Source organism: Mya arenaria, chromosome 9 (genome assembly GCF_026914265.1).
Source record: "Mya arenaria isolate MELC-2E11 chromosome 9, ASM2691426v1".
In the NCBI taxonomy this organism is placed as follows: Eukaryota; Metazoa; Mollusca; class Bivalvia; order Myida; family Myidae; genus Mya; species Mya arenaria.
In genome coordinates, this window is record NC_069130.1 from 23,027,128 (window position 1) to 23,039,487 (window position 12,360).

At 32.2% G+C, this 12,360-nt stretch overlaps 1 protein-coding gene across 2 annotated transcripts in view; it reads left to right on the forward strand.

The window, feature by feature from the left end:
• LOC128203428 (transmembrane protein 26-like) overlaps positions 1-12,360 on the forward strand; it is a 74,616-nt gene that overhangs the window by 16,950 nt on the left and 45,306 nt on the right. Inside the window, exon 1 of one of the 2 annotated variants that reach the window (XM_052904840.1) lies at positions 5,160-5,180. The exons of the other annotated variant lie outside the window; for it this stretch is intronic. The gene's annotated coding sequence lies outside the window, so the exon portion shown is untranslated. Of the gene's footprint in view, positions 1-5,159; positions 5,181-12,360 lie in introns of those variants that run through there. 2 annotated transcript variants of the gene reach the window in all.

Sequence of the window (12,360 nt, forward strand, 5' to 3'; positions counted from 1 at the left end):
TGTCATTTAAAAAGTTTTACATTAAGCTCGATTCGGACCGCAACATAACTCGGCAGCTGCATTTTTGTTTCGACGCCATTATTTGAAGTGTTTATTCGTTTTTAAAGTGTTGTTTTTTTTCGAAAATTGACTGGATTACTGGGATTATTTACACACAATACAGTAATCAACTTATTACCTATACAGTCCTACTTTAACCATTATTTGTTTTGATAACTTATTTAAGCCTGAAAATGTTGTAAACATGTTCTTGATAAAATGTACAGCATTTTCAGCATCAGAGAAAAAAATATTTGAAATTTCTTTGTTCGTTGCATACGACGTAATGGAATCATGTCCATATAAGTCGTATCTTCTGAATAAAATCGACAGAAATAACTTAAGTTCGGAGGAGTTAGTCGTTTTAGACATAATTTAGTGCTTTTAATAGTTAAAACAACTGCAGAAAAAACTATTTAGTAAACACATCAGCTTGCCAGGAAAAGACAACTCAGCAGAAAATATGTAAGTTATATGTGGTTTATTTCATGTTTTGGTATTTGTATGCAGCTACATTATATATTCTAAAGTATGTTTTTGTGCAAAAGTTTGCATCGTTGACCAACTTTCGGTCAGAAACCAGGTCGCTCAGCCTTCATTGTTATGATGCGGGCCCTGAAAGCGCATATGTAAAACAAAAAACCGGGCATTAACGGCACGTGAATTTACTAAATAATGCACGTTTTCTACCGATAACGCCCGGGTTTTTACGTTTTAATACACCACGATAACGGACCGAAAACACACATTTTATGCAATAATACGTATTTATGATATTCTTGACCATGAACGAATAGAAAATAAACATATAAATAAGGAACTATTTTATCTGTGCATTCATTGTCGAATAAAATTAGGTTACGATAGCTGTTCTAATTTACCCACCGTTGAGAACGACGAGAGAAAGAAAAAAGAGAACATGCTCTTGAATGATCAATTTATTTTAGCAGAAATGTAGATTTAAATAAATGTAAATATAAGTATTAGAATTCGACATGTTGCATTTCATTGGGGGTATGGTATGCAATGGCGCAGTTCAAAATGTTGGTGAAGTTCGGACTCCACCCATTTTGAACAGCCCCATTGCATACCATACCCCAATGAACAACATGTCGAATTTTAATCCTTGTTGTCTGACACATGAAGGAGTCCCTTTAATTTTAAGTTTAAAATGTTATCAAAGATAACATATCATTGTTACGAAACACCGTTCATAGTATTCCCAAACTTTGTAATATTTGAGTGTAATTGTAATCATTCGTCTGAGCAGTATTGTTAGGAAGATAAATAAAAATAATTAATGGACGCAATTCACGGTAGATACCATGTAAGATAAATGATATTTACAGATATATTGGCCAAGAAAAAATATCTTAATGAGATCTACTAGTAATTGTGTCCACACCTAAGCTATATCCCACAAAATTTCAAGTTTAAGCATCACACACATGGATCTTCCATTAACCATTTTTATTAATGCTGGTTCTATTTACAAACATATATGTGGTTCAAACAGCTAAATAAAGCTTGGAAGTAGTTTACAACGGTGTACTTTCTACATGTAAAAACTAAACCATTGGAATACTCTCTTTTTATCAAGGTGACAGAGTAATGCAGCAGTAGTTGATCAGGACCAATATCATGTATCAAAAGTACATGTATTCTATAGGAAATAAATCAATGTAACTCATATGTTTTGCATTAAAAAAAACCTATAAAAACATCATGTATTATATCTACAAATTTCATGTAAGTTAAACATAAGCAATATGTCTGTATATATTCTTTGAAGAAAAATGGCAAATTGAATTGTATTGAATATTATTTCTTAAATACATATTAAGTTAGTCCGGCTAGCGAACTCGCTTCTCAACTAGGCGACCTTGGTTCAATACCCGGCCTAGCCGCATGTGAATTTATTTTGTGGTCAGCTTGACGAGTGGGTTTCCTTCGGGTACTCTAGTTTCCCTTACAACGCAAGGCCACACTCTCGCGTAAAATCGTGCCAACGAGAGTGATTAATATAATGTTGTAATAACTATTCTCACAATCTTTGTAAAAATGTATAAACTGTTTACATATACCTTTGAAGTACACTAGTTTTGTGAATGACAGATTGACGTGTTGTACCAGACGAATGCCTTAAATGGCACTGCGCAAAAAATATAATATGTGGCATTTACAAGAAAACCCCGCAAAAATATTGTCACCCATTGTGAATAATTAACCAATTTGGGACAATAATTGTAAATAAGAGTATCGGAAAGTATGCCTTCCAGTTCGTAAGTTACGTGTTCTTCGATGTTTCCATGCAAGATGTCAAAGAGGTCAGTACAAGAGTCCTTTGTCATTCTAGGTAATTCATTGGCAGCTTTACATCTGCTTATATCAATGTGTAGGAAATTCCCTTGATAGCAATATCAGAACATGTAATAATGTGGTAGTTGCGCTTCTGCAAATGTATTTTGTGGACAATGAATGTTCTGAACGTCTACGTAATATACGTGTCCCACCTTCAAAGACAATTAACAATGAAACTTTCATATCATAATGGAAGAGAGATTACAGATTTGAGATTCAATGGAAAAACTGATGCCATTAGTAACGAAAGAAATAATGATAATAATATGTCAAAAGACAAAGTAATGTAAAAGTTACTGGCTTTGCTCTTTGAAAAAAGTAGTTTATTTCTCATTTCTCCTATTAATATACTAACTCATTCGGATAATAATTAAACAGTCGCAAGCCGCCAAAGAGTATGCTTAAGCGTCTAGAAAACAGTATATCAGAGTAATACCACACAACCTTTATGGCACATATGACAAAAACAGGAAACGACAACTCAGCGTGTGCTCGTTTTTGTTTGCTCGTGCATTGTCATTGATTCGGATGAGCGATCTTTCGGAGGTAAGAGACACCGTTTGCCAGAATGGTTTTATTAAAACAGGTCATTGACGATAAAGTTACTTTGAACACTGTCTACGTACCAGACCAACTATACTGTTCAAATGGACACGATTTTACTTGAAATATTTAACTTGATAAATAATATTCAATGATCAGGAAGAACGAGAATATATATTTATATATCAACTGGAGAACGGCCTTTTTCGACCTCCATTAACGTATCTCTTCGCGTAAGGCTAAGAAAGTTATTGTCATCGGCCTTTGGGCTTTGGGCAATAGTTAACTGTTTATTTCCCAAAATCGGGAAAATAGTTTGACAACTGTCCAACAAGCCATTCGACAAATGTATGCTCAAAGATTTGGTTAATACCAAACTTTTTACACAGCTACATTGCAAAAGGTTGGAAATGAAACTGAACTCAATTCGAATAGGCATTTTTGAATAATATTACTTTAGTTATAATTCATAAGAATGAACTTTATCGACTTAATGGAAGTAATGCTTGTTTTATATGTGAAAATGTTGTATAAAAGTTGTATTAAAACGACATTCTCTGAGTTGGCCTGTGTGTTTGTTTATATTAACGAATAAGGAAATAAACAACAGTTTGAATACTGACCCCTTTTGAACGGATTCACATTTACTTACTAGCTGGAGACATCAACCGTCGAACAATGTTTCCTTTGTTCTAAAAGTGCGTTCGCTATAACTATAACATACACACGTACTATTTTATTGTTAAGAAGCTACGTTGTCAGAGCCGCTCCAATTATAACTGTAAATTATGGGTAACTTTGGACTTACTACGTGATCTGTGAGATCTGTGACTTCAGATCAAGAATATCAAAGTTCGAATTCTTTTCGCCGTGAAATCAGCTGATAAATGGGCCTTGAATAGTCATGCACAAACACGAAGTTCTCCACAAATTTCATCGACTGTATAATTTATGCACGTCGACGTCGACGTCACTTGTATAATTCTAAATTTAAGAGTGAAATAAGAAGAAAAAATGTGTTTTTATTGTGTTAACAAGTATAGAATCGTTGACATCAAGCAAACAAACAGTTTATGTTGTCGATGAATGTTCATGTCTTACAATACATTATTACTATTTTGGTCGCCAAATAGGAAATAAAATGCTCAAAGTGTTCTTGAAAATGAAACAATATAGTTAAATCGCTTGCGTTCCAACTTTCAAATTTCTACATATGGACATATATAGCAAACGTATGAAATAACATTTACTATTACTTCACAATGATTACTTTAATACCGCAGTGTTTCCCCTTAAAAGGTGTTAAGGCTGATATAGCTATTGCAGTTCCATTCATTTTAGTCACCATGGATACACAGATCACCATCAAATCGTCACATTAAAACATGACAGATTATTTCCAAAGGCAGTAAATCCGTTGACTTATGGTAGCCAGATATCCTGCTTTCACCAAGCTGATCCATGTTCAATATCTGTAAATTCCAACATCATTCGCTTCTAATACTTGTTGCATGAAATTAAAATCATGTGTTTACTTTACCAGCTTTCAAAATCAAAGAAAATGTGGCCAATTATCTGCGTGTAAAATTATCTCAATATATTAAATTAATGAATAAGTGCACGTGTGCAGAACCAATATTAAGGGTAAGTAAGTCCATAAGGTAATTAAGCATACTTTTACAACTGTAATGCTCATGATTTGGTATCAGCTTTGCTCTATAAGAATTCATGTGTTTCTTTTAATGACTGTAAGTGGACAGTATTAAGTGCAAGAACTCATTGATGCCTTGATACTCACCAATTCGCTTCATCTGTTGGGTTTAACATTCATGAAATGGGAAGGATGTTATTAATTTGATTTTGTTTTAATTTCATTTTGGATATTAAAATATATTATTAATCTTACTTTTTTTCGATAAAATAGAAACGCCTTGAGTGTTAAAAAGCACGTAAAATCCCAATCTAACCAATTAGCAATTCGGTCATTGCCAAATATTTGTGTAGGCATTTGATAGATTAATCAATGCGTGGTAGGCGCATTCAGATATTCCCAGTAGTTCCGTTACAGATTGATTGGGACTTAGATGATAAAGAAGAATGTGTTTAAAAAGGGACTTTAAAGTATTGCGGTTCGACATGCACTATGTATTGAAAATCATGATTTAAAAAGTGTGTTGGATGTTTAAAGAATTTCAGCGAATTGATGAAAGCCTGAAAATGTTTTGATACGTAAAGATGTGAGTAAACATTGCAAATATTATATGTACATATTACGGGATAATCATACGTGTAAGTCATACCCTTCTTTGTCACTGGCATTTTTCTACCTTTACCGAATAATTAGAATAATCTAGGATATTGTGTTTACTTATCGTACCTATTTCGGACCAACATTTGGCCCTTATTCCAAATGATAATACAAAATCTGTTTTCAAATTACTTTGAAAACATTGTTTTATTGTCTTTTCACTTTTTTCTTAGTATAACCTAAACAAATAGTTTCATGTATTTTTGTTGTATTTTTTGTGTTCTTTATAGGAAGAGTGTTATTATCAAAATTGAAATCAATGTAAATACCTCAAACCTACAGGAAACATTTTTTTTAGACTCAGACTGTTTCATTCTCACACAATTTGAATATGAGGAAGCTGCTTTATTTTCAGTTTCTCTTGTTTACATGTAGTTCGCAAAAACTCTATTAAGCACAATCGATAATACGAATGTTTTAAAAACAAACAAATAGTTATTACCGTATAACCATTCCAAAATGTTTCGACATAAATGTGTTGCATTGAACGTGATGTGTAGTTGCTGCATTGGGCTTCTTGGACGTCTCATATTACCATTCTGCCTGATAGCAAACATTGTGGACAAGCAAGATATGCTCCTTTAGACTGTGACAATCAAACGTTAGTCATTCAATGATCAGTATTATCGGCGCAATGTTGACATAATCATGATAGTGTTTATATGTTATATGAGTTTAGCGAGAGTAAACATTTACCCCATTTGATGAACATTATTGGAGTTGAATGATAAAAGAAATAAAACTACCTGCAACAGGCATGAACTTTTCGCTGAATTACCGTACATTGTATTGTAACTTGCGGGTTAAACTACAATTGCTATTGTTTCATTTTTTTTTAAATAATAATATCTTGTCAATTCAAGACGAGCATTAATAAAAAGTTTCAAGTTTCAACTTTGAAAAAAAGGCCTAAGCCCATACTTCAACTACTTATATAAAACATAACAGATATGACTTGTGCTTTCTAAAATTTGTCTAAAAAATGTTTTTTTCTAAATTTTTAACTATGATGTTATCAATTTGACAAGTTCCCATACCAATCAGATCAGTCAGCATGGTAATCCGACATAAAAGAATATCGATGAGTCATAATTGGTATTTTTTCAAAACAACAAATCGTTTTTTAACATGATGAATCAAAAATCGAAAAAAACGAATCTGATTAATATAAAAGCATGTCATTAAGACATAGTAACATATCACAAAGGCATAATAACATGTCAAATATACTAAAACAAGTCGATCTGACCTACCAACATGTCCGTTAGACATAATCACATTTCGGTTAGACATAATATCATGCTAATTAGATATAATAGCACGTCAGTCTGACAAAATAGTATGTCAGTTAGACATAAGTGGTGAGCTGATTAATCAGAGCGTCAGTTAATCGTTGACGATATCGGCAAAACTTTTCGTTGACGAAAAAAACAATTCGTCAAATAATTGTACAACAGTGACTTCCCCTTAATTTAAAACAACTATTAGTTACGTGCTATCTGATTTGACAACAGCATTCGCTCGGCCATTCAATAGCCTATTCAAAAATTACGTTCGTTTTGCTGTTCAAAATGGCAGCCTCCGCAAGTAATTACACAATGGTGCCAATTCCAGGCAAAACGTAAAAAAAGCAAAAACAAATTGGCGACACTATTCTGTTTGTTTAAACCCCAAAATTAATTGCAGATGCCAACACTATTGATCAAGAATTTGTGTATTTTGAGTGCTTTCTTAAAAACATTATGAGTAATTGTTGAAGTTTTAACAGTTTTTTGTTGACAATTAAAATGTTTTAGACTTGGAAGTATCCAGTAGTTTTGTTACCGTGTTATTGTAAGCTTTGTACTACTAATTTGTTGTAGAATTGTGAAAGTTATTCAGCTTTAAATAAATTACTGACAAAGAGTGGGATAAGGTTATTACTTAGAATCAGATTTTATGTAAAGTTTTCATTTTATGTATTAAGGAATTCAATAGAATGAATTATGTGTTATTTAGTTAATTAGATCTGTATACAGTTATAATTTCCTTTCATGGCCACATTGTTATTTAGTCAGAAATTTCCTCCGATTAATCGATTAAAGATTTAGACACCGATCCACAACACCATTAGACATTATTTAACTTCATTTAGACATAAAAGCATACTAGTCATACAAAAACTCATTAAACATACTAACATGTACGTTAAAGAGAATAACATGTCAGTAAGAAATAATCACATGTCGGCTAGATATGACAACTTTTAATTTAGCCTTTATCAAATGTCTGTTTTACTTCATAATAAGTGCGTTAGACAAAACGTAGATTAGATATTACAACATAATACGGTTGAGGCGTTCCATATATATATATATATATATATATATATATATATATATATACGTTTAACATGACAAAGCGCAAATGGTGTCAGGTTATGTTGAAAAAAATATATATTTAAGGCTATACATGTAGATAGAAAAGAATATGGAGCAAAATGATTTATAGTTCTTTATTTTCAAGCAGGTTGTCAATGATGTCCATGCAACAGCGATGTGTCATTTTCTCAGTTATGAATTGACAAATTTTAATTAGTCTATATCAAAGTGTCAAATAGTTACCTCGATAGCATTAGCTATTCCTGGATCAATATAGTAGTTGCTCTGTTGCAACTAAATGTTGTTGTCAGATATTGTTCGGAACGTCTACGTAAAATAAAAGTACTACTTAAAAGATAACGAACACGAATGACAACTTAAAATCTTCCTATCCTAATTAACAAACACGGAACTGCTGTTGCTTTTCGCCATATACAATATAATTGTTGAATAGCATGACAAAGTAATGAACAGGCATTAGGACGTTCTTGTTTTAAAAATATTTATGTTTAACTGATATGAATTTTCGAAAATGATTGGGTTAATGTCTCGTTCAAATATTTTTTACTAGAATACTTACTTTTGTATTATTGACCGAAAGGTTATTCAATATGTTATTTTATAAAAAAACAGTTTGTTAATATCGATTTTTTTAAACAGCTCTTTACACGATATGTTACTTCGAACCTTCAACCTTTATTTATATGATATACCAACAGGCTAATGGTAGGCTTATACAAATGCTTTTTATAATGTGTTTGATTTTGGTGGACAAGAAATCGAGCACAATTTGAGTTGAGCACCAATGGTTGGATTGTTCATTGTTCACCATCTAAATCCAATTAAACAAGTCAAACAAGGTTGATATTGTAAATAAAACATCGCAAAAGAAATAAAAATATGTCAACTTCTGATATAACGCAAACATTTTATTAGTTCATCTTATAAAATCAATCTTACTTTTAAACCATGAAAACAAACAAAAGAATAATGGTAAATGTGTTTATAGCTCGTAAGTTTCGAGTTCCCCGATTTTTCCACTGAGGTTGTCAATGAGGCCGGTAAAAGGGTCGTTTGTCACTCTCGGTGAATAATTGATAACATTGCGTCTGTCAATATTAAAGTGTCAAATTGTTTCCTCGATTGCAAAAGCATAACTTGAATCATTGCCACATATATTTTAGGAAAAATGAATGTTCTGATGTTCTGCGTAATATTTATATACAAATGAAAAGACAACGCACAATGACAACATAATATCATAAAAACTGTTGGCGTTGCTACATTGGCTTATGTCCGTTTCTGGAAATATCCAAACCCTGGTATACTTACTCATCCGAATAATAAAAATAAATCCGAAGCAGCATATGCTTCAGCGTAAAAGGCCGAGGACACCCACTATGTTTTTGGCAAATCTGACACCAACGCGAAAAATGACGTCTTTGCGTGTACTTGTTTGGGCTAGCCCTTGCCGTGCTATTGGTTTTCAAGAAGAAACGAACAGTAAGAATAGAGATCATTCGAAGGCACGAGATACGACCATAATATGACAGTTCATTGACGTTACTGTGACTTGGAGCACTGCAAAAGTCCGTACCAACTATTCGTTTAACACTTACTAAATCATTAATATTCAATAAATCCGCAGGCTTGATATATATTATATCAATAAGCTGTATGCATGTATACTCATGATGAGGAGTTCTTTAACGATTTTATCTTGCATAGCGAAAGGTTGGAAAAGAAATCAAATACAATATGAATTGAGAACTTAATAACAATAAATCTTTAGCGGTGAATATGATGCCTGTTTATCTTAAAACTATCTAAATTGAGCATTTTGGTATCATAAAATAATTGGATGAATAAATTATAAATTTAACTTTTCTGACATTATGCAAAAAAAAACATATATTTGTTTTGTTTTAAAACCCCACTACCTTTTTTGTCTTTTAACTCAAATATTTTAAGCGGTTACAATTGGTTAAGCCCCCGTCAATTTCGACCATATTGGTAGAAGGAAAATCCTAAACCACCAACATTTTGTCTATAACTAATGATGCTATATTTTCAGATATCAAAATGTTCATATAAGAAATGCATGCTTTAAACCTATCAAAACCACTCATGTCAAAAACAACACTTTCACAGTTAAAGTAGATAAATATAGATATTGTGGTAAAATTGTTGTTCTCTTCATTGATTTTTGTTTCGGAAAGATTATTCAAATTTATTATTGTAAAACGTTTGAAAAACAAAGGATTCGCATATAATAAGTGCTTCTAAAATAGTTCTTACAACAGATAAACTTTATTGCGCTATTTGTTGAAATTTAACTATGATAGAAAACAAACTGCTTGCATCTCCTTCCATTTAAAAAATGTATTGATGTATTTTACATACTTTAATTAACTGACACAAAAAGTTACAGGCACATACTAATTTATGCAGACTTGTGTAATATTTAACCAATAATAATTTATTCATCGGTAGCAATGGTGTAACGTTTTATTTGCGCGAATAGTTTTTTATGTCACATAAAAATGTGCATTTAGAATAGTATCAGTGCTCTTTTTTGAAATTTCAATACTGTTTTACCATTAGCTCTTTGCTCACATTTATAAAACAAAGATGTCTGACCCAGTTACACATGAAGCAGACCCATTACATTTTCGTTTAAGTTGTTATCAAAGGTAACATATCATTGTTTTGAAACTCCGTTCTATGAAGGGGGAAATATATATCATAGTATTACCAAAGCTTACAATATTTGAGTGTTATTGTAATCATTCATCTGAGCAGTTTTGTCCGGAAGATAAATAAAAATAATTAATGGACGCAATTCACGGTAGATACCATGTGCGATTAATGGCATTTACAGATATCTTGGCCAAGATAACAATATATTAATGAGATCTACTTTTAATTTTGTCCTCACCCAATCTATATCCCACACAATTTGAAGTTAAAGCATCACACACATGGATCTTCCATTAACCCTTTGTATTAATTCTGGTTATATTTACAATCAGATATGGTGTACTTTCTAAATGTAAAATTTAACCAACGGAATACTTTCGTATTATCAAGGTTACAGAGAAGTGCAGCAGTTGAATTGAAAAATTGCGATTCTTGATCTATGTAATGACTTGAAAAACAGTACCGTATGTATATGTTATGCAAAAAGAGTACCCTTTACAATAGAATATCTGAATATCTGGTGATGATTGTACCTTTCACCATATCCATAACACAGTGTTAAAATCTAGATAAAACTTTCCTTTTATCCACGTGTATTTTCTTTTATATTTTTCGTGCTCATGATTTTTTTTAAATTGCAAGGAAAAGATTTTGGACGGAATAGGCCACAGTTCAAGATAAATGATATATAAGTTGATTGTAATAGTTGAATTATGCACAAAGTCTTCTATTCAATAGAATTACCATTGTAGATAAATGGATTTAAATTAATTAAAAAGGTAATACTTCGGTTAATAGAACAAACATGATAAAACGCTATTTGTGATCAAGAAAGCAATGTATAAAAACTTAATGACACAGTTTGCAAAAGGAGGTCTAGCAGACAACCCAATACTGAATAAGCATTAGGTCTATTATTAACATTCTAAATTGTTGTATAATTTTACTACTAAATTTTATGTGACACAAATAATTCTGTCTCAAAGAATACATCTAATACATCAGCTTAATGTATTCGCTCTTGTAGGCTGATTCTTCCATTGTCAGTTGCTAAAGCTACTATAAGTCTTGTCTTTGAGTGGTGGATTTATCGGGAGAGGGACACGTAGGAACAACAACCACCCTGCCCCTAATTGACCAGTTAGTTAAGTTTAATCATCGTAGAGGATAATATCCTTGTGTATATGACAGGGGAAAAGTTTTTAAAACACCAAAATGCTCGAATTCGTAGCCATATCAGTTTTGGTTTCAGGATGGAGGCATGTTCCAAAGAAAAGTGCCTATAAGTAATACCTTCTCTAACATCGATTTCTGCAACATGCCAATAGCGCCTCCCACCGCCACCCCACCCCCCACACACTTTACGAATAAAAATATACTTTTTATTTCAATATGGAAGAAAAAATTAATACGCCCAAAATGCACCATTTTAGACTAGAAATTGTTACTTTATAGGGCTAACAAAATTTCTCGAATAATCGTATGCCTTGTCATTGATCTGATGAATTGTATGACATCGTACACATTGCTTAAGCGAAACAAGGAGAGTTAGACGCCAATATATTATGCTTAACCACAATGCGTATGAGGCACATGGCATATATAAGACAAAAATGTAAAGTGACATCTATGCGTTTGCTTTTGTTTTACCCTCGCAATTTCCATTGATCTTAAAATCCTAATCGAAAGGAAATCAGTCGGAGGTAACAGTTACATCCTACGTTTTGCAGCATACCTTAAATCCGGTCATTTACGATACTTGTAAAAAGAGCACTGTCAACAACCGTACAACCTGTTCACACGGATAGAATAATTGTAATTTACAAAGTAATATAAAAGAATCCAAAAGTACAGGTAAGTATTTTCACGAACTGTAGAACATGTTGCTGCCTGCACTCAACACTTCACTCCATCTGTTAGGATTAACATTCATGATATTGAAAGGGTGTTCAGTGTTTGTTTGTTTTTTAATTTCATTTTAGTTATTTAAACGAATAATTAATGATACATTTTTTTTCGATCGAATGAGAAACGCCTTGAGAGTTTTTA